The sequence below is a fragment of the Bombus impatiens genome, unplaced genomic scaffold (genome assembly GCF_000188095.3).
Source record: "Bombus impatiens unplaced genomic scaffold, BIMP_2.2 scf_0151, whole genome shotgun sequence".
Taxonomy (NCBI): domain Eukaryota; kingdom Metazoa; phylum Arthropoda; class Insecta; order Hymenoptera; family Apidae; genus Bombus; species Bombus impatiens.
The window spans coordinates 2,523,789-2,538,876 of NT_176570.1; the positions used below are offsets into that span (position 1 = coordinate 2,523,789).

The window sequence follows — 15,088 nt, forward strand, 5'->3', positions numbered from 1 at the left end:
AAAATTATCAGAATACTCAGATTGCTTATTAATTTATTTTACAATTCTCTCTAGTAACTTTACAGATTTAAATCGGTTTATTTTGACGGAAATTCTTCGTTATTGTTCAAAAACACGAATAAAAGTCTGTCCCTTTTGTGTTATCTTCTCATACAGCTACCATCCGGTGCAAGTTTTGTACGTTCAATCGTCGATAAATAATCCTAGCGTTAATCATAAGCAATGAAAATCATCGTAAATCCTCTTGTCCGTAATTACAATAAATTGCATCCTGTGAAAAATTACCAAATATCCAAATACTTTTGAACCGTAGTGTATAATAGTATATCGTACGTACAATGGTTAGGTCTGAACGAGGAGAACGAAGCGGAGGTCGACGAAGAACGAGGGGTTCTTCCCTCGTTCTTATTCCATTTACCACCCACAGAGGCGGATCGTCACAGGATCCGAAATGCGGGACCAGGGATGAACGTGTCCCCAGGATCCCATGCTTCTCTTCCTCGCTCGAAACTGTACCGGTCGATTCGATTCTCCTGTTACACGGTCGCCAAGCAAAAACATGAGAAAGTGAGAGCCTTGGCTTTCCTCGAGAAATTTGTTATGGTTCAATTAACCCGATGGGTTGGTAATATCGTTTCGAGTGACGCATTCTTCGTGGATTTCATCGAGTCGTTCGATGGACAACTTGCCTTTCGACAAGCTTTGTTACCTTGGTTACCTATATATTTGCTGTATCATTAATAGAGCATGACGTTTGTTTCATTATTTTAATTACTTATTATTACTTAGTATTATTCCAATAATTATTTCATTTTGACGAGTGAAAATTTCAATGTACAAGAATGTAGAGAATGGACACAATGCGTAAGAATATACAAAATATCGAAAGTAAAGTAATCGTTGCGATATCTAACCAGCGAAACAAATTTATTTCTTCGGTTATATTAATAAAAATATGAATTTGTATAAACGTTCGGTGTCTATATTAGCGAGCAATTTCTCTAGAAAATTTATTTCTATATTGCAAAAGTTTACGTTTAAATTAATAGATTATTATCAGAGATAGTTGGTATGGAAGTTTCATTTGAAGTGGAATTCGGAGAACTTTCGAAACGAACATTTCTGTGAAATATTTTGAAAATGATTCGAGTTAAATTAGGTTTGAGGTTAATGAGGTTTGAGGTTAATTTCTCTTTACCTCGTGTAACATAAGAATTTGTGTATCGATACATATTCTCTTGTTGAATGTATCTCATGTGGAACTTGATCGCCATCGAGGGTGAAACTCGAGGATGCAAAAAGTTCATCAGAACTTCGCTCGTATACACGTCATGCGTACCGATGATTAACTCTCTCGCTAAAAAAGTTGGCAGTCTTTTGCAAGAGCAACGGTATTAAAGCACATATTCGACCTGGAATTAAACTTTAGATTACACCATTGAGAAATTACGACAGAAATTACATAATCGACAAGTCGAATCTAATTTACTACACCGAAAAGCGCGTTTATAAAATTACGTAAACATCATATTTATCGATATAAAATGAAAGCTTAAAAAAACTTACGCTATGCTACCTTACATTATGCTATGTCGCATTGAACTATATTTAACTATGCTCGTATTGTATCGTACGGTATGGTACACTATGCTACGTTTCATTATGCTATGTAGCAACATTTGGTGGACTAGGTTACTCTATTAATTACATACCACACAATGTTACGCTACGATACGTTGCATTGCACTACGTTACGTTGCACGACATTGTATTACACTAAGTCGTATGATAGTGCGTTACACTACGGTAGGTTGCATTATCTTACGTTGCTGTATGCTTCGTTGCACTACAATACATCGCATTTTACTATTCTTCGTTGTATAATAGCTACCTATTACGCTAAACTCCACATTATCTTATGCCACTTTGCGTACTGTTAACCATCGTCTATTCGCGTGACGTCTCCCTATACGCTGTCCTACGTCACCTAATCCCATTCTACTTCACCATGCATTAAATCCTTCTACGCTACATCATCCTACATCCGACGTGTTGCTAAATAAATTAACACCCCGCGCCAAACACCGCTATTAGTACACAATGATAACTTTCATGGAGGGCCTATAGGCGCTGTTCGCAATCAAAGGGTTAACCATCATCAAGACACATCGAGCTCGGTCACGCATTTAAAGATTGGCCTCGATCTAACGAGCGAAGATTGGCCTCAATCTAACGAAGAAAGTATACAGCGCGAAGCCCTCTTCGATAAACAAAAGCAAAGCACACACACAGTATCAGAAAAGAGAAATATAATGTCAGAAATATGATAATCGGGTGACGATGATTGGTCGGATCGTTCATTTTGGCGCCAAAGATTATCGTTCGTCGATGACTCGCGCGAAGTTGAATGTTAATTTAATCGAAGCGCATACGAGCCTGTAATCGGGAAGATTTATGAGAAACCAGTTTGGCCGGCCTCTCTTAACTTGATAATGTTAACGAAGGCCAATTTTGGCGTAACAACGATAAGATCGATGTTATATACGTCCCTTGAGAATTCTTGAGCGACAACCTGCCCGTATATAGCGATCTCCAACCGCGAACTGGACGACAAATTTATAATTATATAGGGCTTATTAGGGCGGATAGTTATTTGCACTACGTCCTTTTAATTTTAATATTCGCCAATCCCTAAACAGATCAGTCGAACCAAACTTCGTCCATTATTGATATTAGATCAGAGAACGATCAAAGTATAGTACCAGAGAATATTGTTCCGAAAGATTTTTCTATCAAGATAAAATATATATATGAAAAGACATGTAAGAAAGATAAGCCAGGTTTTATCCCTGTATTTTACAAAAGTTCGTTCAAATTACTAAAAATTCAATTCTCTAGCTACTAAATTTTCCTAGAATTTGTATAATAAATTAGAAGTTAGTTATTTTTATTGATCTGATAACTCTAGTTACTAACTGGTTAAAGAACTAGCAAGAATCACTACTCTACTCTACTAACGGTTATAATAATTGGCAAATTTTTAAAGAAAGTTTCGAAGTATCGAAGAAAGACGAGCTTCGCCTTCTTTGTACTTACCTACTTCATCTGTAAACAATTTTCTCAGGGAAAATCGAGATGCATGGAGGCGATTGTTCTCGGATTGATATCTTTCTAATCGATCGAGTGTCTGGATGCCACCTGGTCGACCTAGTAGTACAGTTAGACAAGTGGGAGTGGGTATTAACATCGTGGCTCAGGAGGATCGAGGTTAACGATAAGTTCTCCGTTCGCGGACTAATAAACGTCTGGGAAAGGGACAACCACCAAGATGTCGAGGACGGCGATATCGAACCATTCGATTACGCTGAGATATAGCAGTTTGCGAAAGTTCGAGTTTAATTGAGCTTCTCTTGGAAATTTAAACCTTCCACTTCCTCCGTACCTACTACGACAAAGACTGACACGTTGAATTGAGTATTTTCCATCTGTCACGTGTAACATGTCGATCGATATCAAACATAGGTATAGTTGAATTTCTTTCCAATTCTTCACAATGTATTTTATATAAGTTTAGCTCGAATGTATCGATCAATCTGTTGCTGTTATCTAATTTTTAAAAGACGATGATCTACTTCAAAGGATATTGAATAATAGAAAAAGTGCTAGAAAAATCAAAATATAACGAAATTATCTTATAATCAACCTTTTGCAAGGATGATAGTTATATCTTAGACAATTTTAACGTTTTTACTCGAAATTAAACAGGTAGAGTCGGAGAAAAGAAAATTGTAAATTTGAGAAAATGAATTTATCCGTCGTAAGCAAAAGGAGCGTTCCGATCGTAGATTGCAACTGTACAATATTTGTGTTTTCACGAAAGTAAGAGATTTCTGTCATCTGTTCGGATGAAATTGTTGAATGTTAATCGTTCGTTCTCGTATACTTCGAGTCTGTCTTCTATAGAAACGGAGGACGGCTACAGGGACGTCGAGGACAACGATATCGATTCGTAAAATTTAGAACATGTAGACAGGAGACTCGTATCGGATTCGCATCCAAGTTCTATATTTACAGGCGAACAAATATTCAATAGAAATAGGAAATGAAATCACGCACACATACACGGATATAGAATATCCTTTGCTTTACAAAATTCGATTCTTTATCACGTACGCTCGGTTCCAGTAAGAGCTCGAACAGAAATTCCAAGTGGAACGGAGATTTAAAGGGCCGGCCGATTCGCGTGGAAGAATTTCAGGAGTAGAGCGTACCGGTTCCACAACCTGGAAACGATCACGAGCCGTGCAGTTTCGTCCATGCAAGAACGGCGACGCTTTAATACGCGGATAGAGCAGGAATCTCGTTGTGGTTCTGCTCCAATAGCCTGACGGCTGGTTTTCTCGTATGTTCGGTAACACCTACGGTTCTGATCGATTTATGGACGATGTTAACATAACTAACAAACGTCACTGACACACGTCGACGCACGTTTAAGTTGTTATTTCCTTTCTTTCCTTTCTATTTTTCTCTTTCTCCTTGTTGAAGATCCACGATCAGTTGGAGTTGCTTGAATAATTCGAGATACTTAAAAATTATTAGATAGAATTCCAATTACGATAGCTGATCAATGTAATTTAATTTGATAAGAGAAATTTGATATTTTCGTTTTCCCTTCCCTTTCTTTTTCTCTCTTTATTCTGTCTGGTACAATTGTTAGCGTGGTGTAAGGTTAATAAAATGTAGTTCTCGAGTAGATCGAGTGTGTTCGAGCTCGTCGAAGTAATCGAATTAGCCGGTATAATCGAGCAGTCAGCTCGCTCCGTTGGAACATGTGTTACACGGACAGAATTTCGATTACCCTGTAATAGGAACGTAGCGCTTAATAATTTCAACGTGTCCAGAAATGTTATTGTTCTCTAGTCTTATTACTTTCCCGGGGAAAAGACAATGCTATTTCGAGAAATGGAAAAATGCTCGTATTCTTTTTACGTGTCGTTTGATTTATATTACAAATATATCGTATCATATATATATATATACATATTCATATCTGCAAAGACCAAAAACGAATTATACTGAAATATTGTCTTTGTTAATTTTTAGTTGCATAATCGTAAAAGTTTGTATTCCATAAATAGATCAAATTGATAGGTCGAAAGTGCAACACTTTGACAGCCAATGAAAAACGATGCGGTTTTGTAATAAATTACGAAAGCACGAGTGCAGGAAGTATATTTTCTATATTCGTTGTAAACGGATGTTATCCCCGAAGGCTAGCGTCCCACGTGCGACACACCAGTCGTCAAAGTAAGCAAGCAAGTACGTTCAACAGCCTTTGTCCGTATTCAGTGCCCTGTACACGTGCTGACGGTTTCTACGGAGTTGGCTCGATTAAGACGCGTAGCTGTTTCTACCTAGGGTATGTAAGAACATTACATGCAAATACGTGGAACGATAGTCAGGCGTTGTCGCATACGAGGCTATACAGGCTTGCTTTCCACCAACGGATCCTGATAATAATTTCTCAATGAAAAATATCACCGATATTTCCACTGGAACTCAATATTTCGAAGAATTTTTCGATATCGGGAACTGATACACTTTAATCGGCTATTGAAACAGTTTTCTTCTTCTTCCTTCTATTTTTTAAATTCCTCGAACATGTTCTGGTCCTCGTGCGATAGAAACTATACAAAATAATTAAAAAATAAGGGCAGTGAAAAGTATCGAGTTTGCGTTAAATATCAACGGATATTTTTAAGATGTCTTTCACCGACGAACGTTATAAATTAAAAAATTGGCGAAGGGACATTATGTCATAAACGGTATTCTTTAGAATTTATCATAAAATTCACGATGCCCTATATCATCACGTTACGACACACGAATCTCTGAAAAATAGATTATCTTTTGAGAACTTCCACATCCATCGTATATGAGTGAAAACGAAAAGAGTAGTAGTTGATCGACTGCTCATAAAACTTTGCATAATAATATATTCGTTTCCAAACATATAAAGCGACGATACGAAAACAAGCTCGTAGTCGTCTTCGCGTGGGAAACGCTGAAAAATTTCAATCAAATTTTGTACCATTTTATTTCCACAAAAATGGCGTCTTTATTGTACGAAGACGTAAACATACACTGCTGGTCACAAGTATTTGAACGTTTCGTGGCGTTAACATAAATCGAATGCTTTACACTCTTTGTATTCTTTCAATTATCTTATCATAAATCCAAAAATTCATTCGTATTCTATGTACCTTATAACGCAAAATACCATTAGAGTAGAATATCAATAGAGTAAAATCCGTGAATGTATCGAAATAATCGTAACATATACGCGTCCTGGTACTTACAGCCGACAGTGTAGCTGCTTAAATTAAAACGAAAACATACCGACAAAGAGGGGACAAAAGGTGAACCAAGTGAAACTTGGGGGCGGAAAGGAAGAATCGAAACGAAAGGTATCGTCGGTCGAGCGACGACCGAAGATCCTCCTCGAGTTGTGTGTGAAACGATGGCTCGAAAAGAAAAAAAAAAAAAAAACGAGGCAAAGTGAGGTGAAGAGAGCTGACCTACTGTGGCAAGTGGCTCAGGGACGTCGCTGTCCAAATCGTCCCCCCGAACGCCCCCCTCCCTCCTCTTCTAGACCTTCTCCTCATCCGGTACCACACACACAGTATTCAGGTCTTTCTCTCTCTTTCTATCCTGTTTCAGAACCCTCTTGTGGCTACTCTACCATTCCATCTGTACCTCCTTTCCCTCGTTGCCTTCACCCTTTGCCCTCGACCGTGCTCTATGAGGTCGATAACGGCTATCAAAAAATGAAATGAATACACACGAAGGCTTTCCAAGCCTGGGAACTGGAATGCATTGTTTGGTCTGGCGTATAGAATGTAAGGCTGGGTGTGGACTCATCCTTGGACTGTCTGTTTAAAATGGCACCATGGCAGTGAAGAAAGAATCGAAGCAACGAATGGACCGCGGATGTTTATGCATTTATGGACAATTGAAATATAAAGGAAGCTTTCTCACTGTGTGTGTGTGAGAGAGTCGACCCACCATTTCGACCCCACGTATTTTTAAACTGAAATTGAATATACAGAGTGAGAGATTTATTGCAGGAAATTTTGATCCGGAGGATTTTCAAAGTAAAACTCGAATACAAAACGTATTTATCCGTCCAATCTCAGTTTTCGAAGTTTTATAGAAATAAAGAATAGGGCAACGAAACAGCGATACAGTTCCTAAATATACTACGTACAGAGATAAATAGTATTAATTAAAGTGGTGCAACGAAAATAAACAGATATATACGTATTTATAAGATAGCTTTCTATTTCGATAAAAGTTAAAATTAATTTTATCGGAAGACATTGCACGCTTGAGAATGGCACAAATAAATCGAAAACCGTTTACTTGCTAGTCGTAACGTTAAAAGCAGAACTCGTTATAAAAAGGTATTAATGCCATGATCCGGATTTACTCGACTGCAAAGAAAGACCAACTCGTATTTATTTGCAACGTAAATACCTGCGTACTCCGTATAGGAGACAGAACGGAAAAACATTGATGCTGGCCAGAGTTACGGCGGACTTTCATGATCTGTTTCGCCCCTTTCCACGCGGTTCTTACGGCTTTTTCGCGGCGGAACGCCCACCGGAGGAAAGTGAATCATGCCGCGGCCGAGTGAAAAGTAACCAGTGAAAAGTGGCGAGTGCCCGGGTGGAATGGAGATTTGAAAGTTTCTGCCTTTAGCTTCTAACGCCGATTTTCACCTCGACAACGTGGCCACCGACGACGATTGACAATCGAAAGTAGTTAGCTGAAAGCTGGTCTTCTTTCCATCTTGGCTGTCTAGCGGCGAAATGATCGCGTGCTCGATACCTCCGCGCTCCTTTCGATCGAATAATATAAAATAGAGCAAGCAGTGATCAGACTGTGTTGAGAGAAACGTAGAATTGCTGATTTCAATTAGTTTTCTTCGTCGAATAATTTCGCTGTAAATATAATTCACATACAAAATGATATAATACGTTAATTTAGGATAATAATATATTCTATACGCGATATTTCATACGCTAACAAACGATGCTTGAATAAATTGTCGAGACATATTAGAAAGATCGATTTTAAGGTACAGAGCACCAAAAAATCAATCGATATCTCCTTTAAATGAATATTTTTAAGAAGAAATTGCGAAGGGAACGAATATAAAATGTCAACGATTTTCTGTTTCTTTATGTTTGCCTTGTACCAATCTTCCTTTCATTTTTTGGTTTCAGATGTCCTTTATTTGAACCGTGCTCAGGCCTCGCTGCCTGAACAAAACGAGCTATGTCGACGAGTAAGTAGCACGTCAATACATTCTTCTACGACTACCATTGTATCTTCTCTGTTATCGTCCTTCTTTGTTCAGTTTCTTTCATTTCGATACTTTTTCGAACCTAACAGAATGATCTATCGTAATCTTGTGAAACAGAAATGAATGAAAAATCATTATGTAGTACAGATATATCTAATGTATTTTCGATAACAAGAAGAAACAAAATCTCGAAGTATTAACAGTGAGAATCCTTTTATGTAAAGAACAGGCGCTTGAAACGCGGATTTGTTTCTCACAAAAAGGAAGTTGTGTGTTGGTTCTATCTCGAGTTACATCACGACTCGGCGTGCGTATCGAGCGCATCTTCAGCCAGTAGTTTGCTTTGGAATCGGCTCGTATACACGCGAATCGTTCGCTACACCGCGCCATTTGTAATAACGCGATAATTAGTAAACGAGACCGCGCCAAAGTGATCCGCGAAACCTGTTTTCCTGTTTACGCTCACCTCAGTTTGATCTTTAACAGTCTCTCCTGGCCTTCGCGCTAGCTCGTACCGGAATTCTATAAATTCCTCGCCAATGCATGTTGATTCGGCGGTGTCTTCACCGAATACGATTCTTAAATCGAACGTACGCTATTGCTTAAAAATATCCACACGCATGTACCTCTTTCATACGACCATGGTCGTTATCCACCTTCCATTTCGATTTTCTTCCTAATACAAATTTTACAATGAACAAATAAATTGTACAGATAATAATAAATGTAATAAATTAGTAGAAGCATAAAAATTCGTACATCGAGTCTCGTAAGATCTTTGTAAAACATTTTTGTAAGACGTCGATCTGTAAATTCATGGCAATTTGAGTCGATAGGAAAGCTGCTTAAACTCTGTACAGTCGCTCGATCTTGTTAATTTCTCGAGGAAGAAATTGCTTTCACTTTTCCGCATCGTCTCCTAGTGCGAAAGCATCTTCGAGGAAAATTGACGCGGCTAGATAATTCCTAGTTAGTCTTCGGGAATGTTTAACCCTTCCTTTATGGGGTCTACGGTAATCGATAGTATTTTACTAACGAGGACGAAGAAGCAGCAACCGGCAATTCGCATCCGTGGCATCGCGTAGCCATTGTGAATATGCGAAAGTGACATCACTCGTCCTCGGTTACATAAAGATATCGTCGCTAATATCGACGATCCTAATGCATTTATTACGCGAACATCGCCTGTGTGTCGTTTCTATTTCACTCTTCTCTGTAGCCTTGTTAAAAACATTTCCTAACGAATTTTGCCGCAAAGCTCTTTTGTACGCGACAACGTGTGACGTTAATGGTGATTTTTATTCTAATTGAATTTCGTGTTTAAAACCGCTGTTCTCGTATACAATCCTTTACAGTTACGCTGTAGAGGGGAGCGATTTAGTTAGCGAACTTGTCACTTGCAGTACTCCTATACTCTCCTTCCCTAGACCCATACCCGTACACTTCCGGCTTAATCTATTCAAACTCGGCAGAACTCTTGCAGCCCTTCCCAGGTACCGCTTATTGTCCCATACAAAAGTTCTCGATTATCCAAAGTATACTATTAACTTAACTATAAATCGAATTAAAAACACGTTTCTCTCTGGACCAGTCAGCCTAGAAACTTCAATGGACATTTCATAAAAAATATCTGCTTTCTGATAAATTTTTATCGTGAAATCGCTGTCATTTGCCAACGTTAATTAATTCTTTGCATTCGTTGAAGTTTCCACTTCTTTGTCTCGTACACTTATTACGCATTTCGAAAGTTTGAGTAGTTTCGAATCTAACGGGTCTAGATCCTTCCTTATTTCTTACGAATCACAGGCTATGTTCTTCTGGCGAATATACTGATTCATACGGAACAAATTCGCAGAGAACATTGGCCAAGAACGTTCGGATTATTGGTTCCACGGGAGAAACGAAAGGCAGCGCCGCTTCCGGGATTGCGCAAGCACGCGGCGATACTGAACGGGAAAGCGCACAATGGGCGAGAAAAGGCGTGGGTATACGTAGACGCGACCATCGAAATGGTTATTTTCGACGGTGAGGTCGTCTAGGACGCATAAAACGAGCGTTCGAGGACATCCTTCGCGTACACCAACTCTCACTCTGTTCCTCGATTCTATGCCAAGCCCACGGGAGACATAACCCCGTGTGACCTCCGTGATTTCCTGCTCGACCACCACAATCGGGACCATCCTTTCTGCTTCATAGAGAATATAAATATATTATGTGATACACGATGTTCCAGTGACGACTTGCAATTAGAACAAATTTATGGAAGTAGATCGTTACTAGATCGCGGATCTTTATGCAGATTCATAATTGATTAAATAAAAGCTAAAGAGAGGCTTGTAGTTACTTCGTAGCTACTTCATGCAAATTCATAGTTCTATGAACATAAATGTTTAAATAAGGCTATGGAGACGTTTGTTTTAAAGATTCTAGCAAGTACGACAGTTTAGAGATTTTATATATCTCTTAGTGTACTTTACATGTTGCGTAATTATCGATTATTGTAAAGACCCTAGTATTATTCTATTAGCGTGAAGAGAACAATAGTATAATAGTATAAACTTGAACATTGCAATTTTAAGTGGTTGAGTCAGCAAATAAATTAATTACGTAGCTCGTGTTATTCTGAGTGATCCCTCAGTTCAGCCGAAACTCGCCGACAGATTAAAATTATTGTCACAGTGAAACTAAATACGAGATAATCCTTGAGTAATTAAAACGAGATTATTTATTATTCATTTGTATTCATACATTCCTCCATTGTGTTTTAATTGTGCATGTACATACTTACATGTTCTACTTTCGTATCTCTGTTTCTTTATTCTCTGTTTACCACTACGTCTGGCAATACGAACCGCGAAAAGGTTAATACGTATTTCTAATGGTCAGACGGTTTTCCTTCCATTCTAACGAGCCGGTTATGATTCAGTGGCGTGAATAATCGTAGAAAGTCGCTGCCCGATTTCGTTTGTTTTCGTGGAAAACCTGGGACCTTGTTTCTTCTGGGTGTCCTATTTTTTTTCTACCATCGAAATTGTGCAAGTTAACACGTTACGCACGGGTCACCGAGTTTTCCGTATTTTCTGCTCCGTTAGTAATCTCTACGCTCACGAGGGATATCGCGCGCTTTCTTCATCGATCTTTATTGAACGTGGTTAAAATAAATTTCAGAGTCGTAGATTCTTTTCCTTCGGTTTACCTTGGGAATTATTTTATTTACCTTGGAAGTTACTACAGCGCAACCTCTATTATCCGAATATCGGTTTTCCGAGCATCGGTTAGTCTGGTAAATATTGTGCATATTCATTCGACTGTGAGATACGAGCTAGTATACTGTAACGTCCCCGTGAATTGGGGAAAACGTAATCCGCTTAATGATTGAAAATTATTATATATTATATTAATATAAAATCAGGTTAACGATCATGATTATCGATTATTCGATAACCAGTAATCAATGATTAACGAGTAAGGAAAGTATTAAAAGTCGTTGTAACCAATGGCCATGATTAATTTCTTAATCATTCATCGTGAAACGATTACATTTTTTATCACGATTGCAGTCCGTAATTTTCCTGTAATAACGACGCTATGGATATTTCAGTTGTACCGAGTCGTAGAACGCTAAGGCAATCAGAATTATGTGAGAAAGTTTATAAACACATACGATAAAACGTATTGTACAATTTTCAAAATGTACAAATACACGTTACAGACCCTTATAGAATATAAATGAATCACCGAATGATTTAAGAATTATGATTTTTCATGTAGAACATAATTTTAATGCGAGTCATTCAATTATCCAAAAAATTCGATTATCCCATTGTGAACACAATCCTCTTCTTTTGGCAAACAATAATCCACTTGTGTAATGAGACTAAAAAATTGATAGAAAGTGAAGTTGATCGATTTGGCTTGTGGCAGGTTTAGCCGCAGAGAATTGTTTGTGATATACTACGTCAATTTTTCTAGAGAGTTTTGCTTAAGAAAAAGCATTTCTTTCGTTTGCTGAAAACACAGCCAATGAATCCTTTCATATTTTTCCACTTCGTCAGTCGGAAAACGGGTTTGCTCGATAATTCGAGCAATTGAAAACGGTGGACCTGTGGTATCGCGCGATCAGGTCGAGAATCGAGCGGAAAATCGATGGCGAGCACCAACTTTTTTTTTCCACGGTGCCACCCCGTTGAAACGACAGGCCAACCTTAACCTCAGTGTCGATAATCAATGGAATCGATCGTAGGCTCGACATGAAAGTGTCCCAAGGCTCGTCGCCACCGAAGGCTGCGCGCCGTAAAACGGAACCTCAGCGAAAATTACCCAAGAAACCTTCGCGTGTCGACTGCTTGGTCATTCTTGAGCTTCGAATTTCTTTTTTTTTTCTTTTTTTGTTCGTTTGTTCGTGCGTTTAACCACGTATTCTGTACAAAAATCCGTGGGATATTTGGAAAAATATGGTAATGAACGTACGTTGGTTTGAAGAATTCGACGCAGGCCTCGAGCAGATGCAATTCTGTCCGAGTTTAGTTATCCTTGTTTGCTTACAATCACAAGGATAATTATTGTTGATAGATCTTGAGATTGAAAGAAATTGATTAGAGGTTCGAGGTTTTCCTGTGCACTGGAAAGTGTCTCTGTTTAAGGAAGTTGTTTAGAGAGCGGGACAAGTGGAATTCAACCGAGCAAATGTAAAGGTAAGATTGGATTGAGTAATTGAAATCTACTATCGAGCGAACTTAGCCTTAAACCAGCCAAATAAATTTCAAAGGCGTTTAAATGTCTCGAATTAACGCAGATTAAATTTCTTCAGTTTTCTTGAAATCAAAATAACACAGTATTTTTTCCGTAATTGATGGAAAATCGTGACTCCTTGGTAATCACGTTATCGCGTACAGACCTCGATTCCGTGTAATAGATACGACTCGGCATTTTGCCGAACATAGAAAAGGATATTGCGAGTGGAAGAGAGAAGGACTCGAAGAGTCGGCTTGATGAAAAGAAACATATCGCCTAGACGATGTTAACGCAACATCGGAATCTTTTAATTTTCCATCTTTATCGGATAAAGCTTTTACCAATATACGATTATGACAAGACAAGACCAAACACGATATATTTCGCAGCATAGTTGCTTATTTAGTGACATTAACTTATTTTCTCTCGACTGGAATGTGATTTAAAATGTAAGTACGATTTAAATTATATCGTGTCTGATCTCGTTTTAATCAAAAAAATCTTACAAATAAGTTGGTAAAAGTTTAATTTGAAAAGAATCAAGAATAGAAAAAATTTTCTCATTGTCTCGTGGATAATCAGTATTTTTCCCTGCGCGTTTTAATTCGGATCAACTTCAATCATCAAACTTTGCTGTGTTTCAAAGGGACTACAGTTGCCCCTTGGGGGATCTTCTCCCTTTAGTAGGGATGACGACCTATCAATTATGAGAAACATGAGCGACGATCAGTTACAAAGAAAACACCGTATTGCCAAAATCGACTATTCCCCGGTTTAATCGGAATCTTGTCCGAATTTAGCGTAGAATTTCTGTCGTTCGTGGAACGGGGTTAAGGACAAATCAAAGACACTGGCAATGACTCTCCAATCATAATGGCCGATTTCCAAATTCGCGTTCAAGGCTACCGTATCGATTCCCGTCACAAGTGTCCGGATGCTCCACGAAAACTTTGGCCTTCGTAGTCTCCAAAGTTTGCAGGAAATTTTCCTGTCGGCATATAGAGACGCGCACCATCGAGTTCGATTGGCAAAATCGAAGAGAACTTAGTGGAAGCACCAATAAAAGCAATTAACGCCTCACGGACCCGTGAGAAAAAGCAAGTGAGAATCGAGAAGGACATCGCCTTAGTCCACGCACAATTAGAATATCCTGACATTTTCTGAAAATCCTCTCTCGTTAATCTTCGCGTTCACGTCGTTTTCACGCTGTGAATTTTTACACAATAGCAGTTAGAAACTGTGTAGTCACCGCTTTGGCTGTTTACGAAAATAGTCGTATTTACATTATGAATCTTTGTTTTCTCGATATCTTAGTACGATAGCGATTCAAAGATGTCAAGATTACAAAGATCGTCGAATTTCTGATCTTCTTTCCTATTTTCTTGAAGCTACTTGTATTAGAGTATTGTGTCAAAGCGATTACAATTCAAATATGTGGAAAAATTAAATAACGATGAATACAAAGATGTATCGTGTTATGAAACAGACCTTATGAATTGAATTTGGAAGCCAGACGTTGCTTGAACTTATCATTGAGCAATTTGTTCACGTGTATTCGATATGTAAGATTCTCGTCGGATAACTAATATATTTTTTTGCTGGCTAATTAAAATTGATGATCGACGATTCATTTTATGAAAGATAGGCAAATTCGACAAATTCCGTAATCGCAACAAGACTACAATTTAATATTCCAACTTAACGGCTTAATAAATTATTATAAAAAATCGAGTGAATTGAAACCGAAAATATATTCGCTGAATGAAATCACGTATCAGAAACACGATTAGAAGCTCGATTAAGCGTAACGTTCGCTCATTAAGACGGCGTAAAGTCGGAGAAAAAAAATGCAAAGTATTCGATGTAACAGTACTGTGGCGAGGCAAGACTATATCACCGTTTTATAAAGGTAGTCGATGGAAGCTCGTTACGCTCGCGATTCTCACAGCGACGAGGAATAATCGTAAAACTTAGTTTCCTTTTGCC

At 38.3% G+C, this 15,088-nt stretch overlaps 1 protein-coding gene across 6 annotated transcripts in view; it reads left to right on the forward strand.

The window, feature by feature from the left end:
* The window catches only part of LOC100742462 (origin recognition complex subunit 2), a 114,796-nt gene that overhangs the window by 57,679 nt on the left and 42,029 nt on the right, over window positions 1-15,088 (forward strand). For 5 of the 6 annotated variants that reach the window (XR_004461173.1, XR_004461177.1, XR_004461175.1 and 2 more), the window contains one exon: window positions 8,289-8,350. The gene's annotated coding sequence lies outside the window, so the exon portion shown is untranslated. Of the gene's footprint in view, window positions 1-8,288; window positions 8,351-10,223; window positions 10,243-15,088 lie in introns of those variants that run through there. The other variant, XR_004461176.1, reaches the window with a different exon arrangement.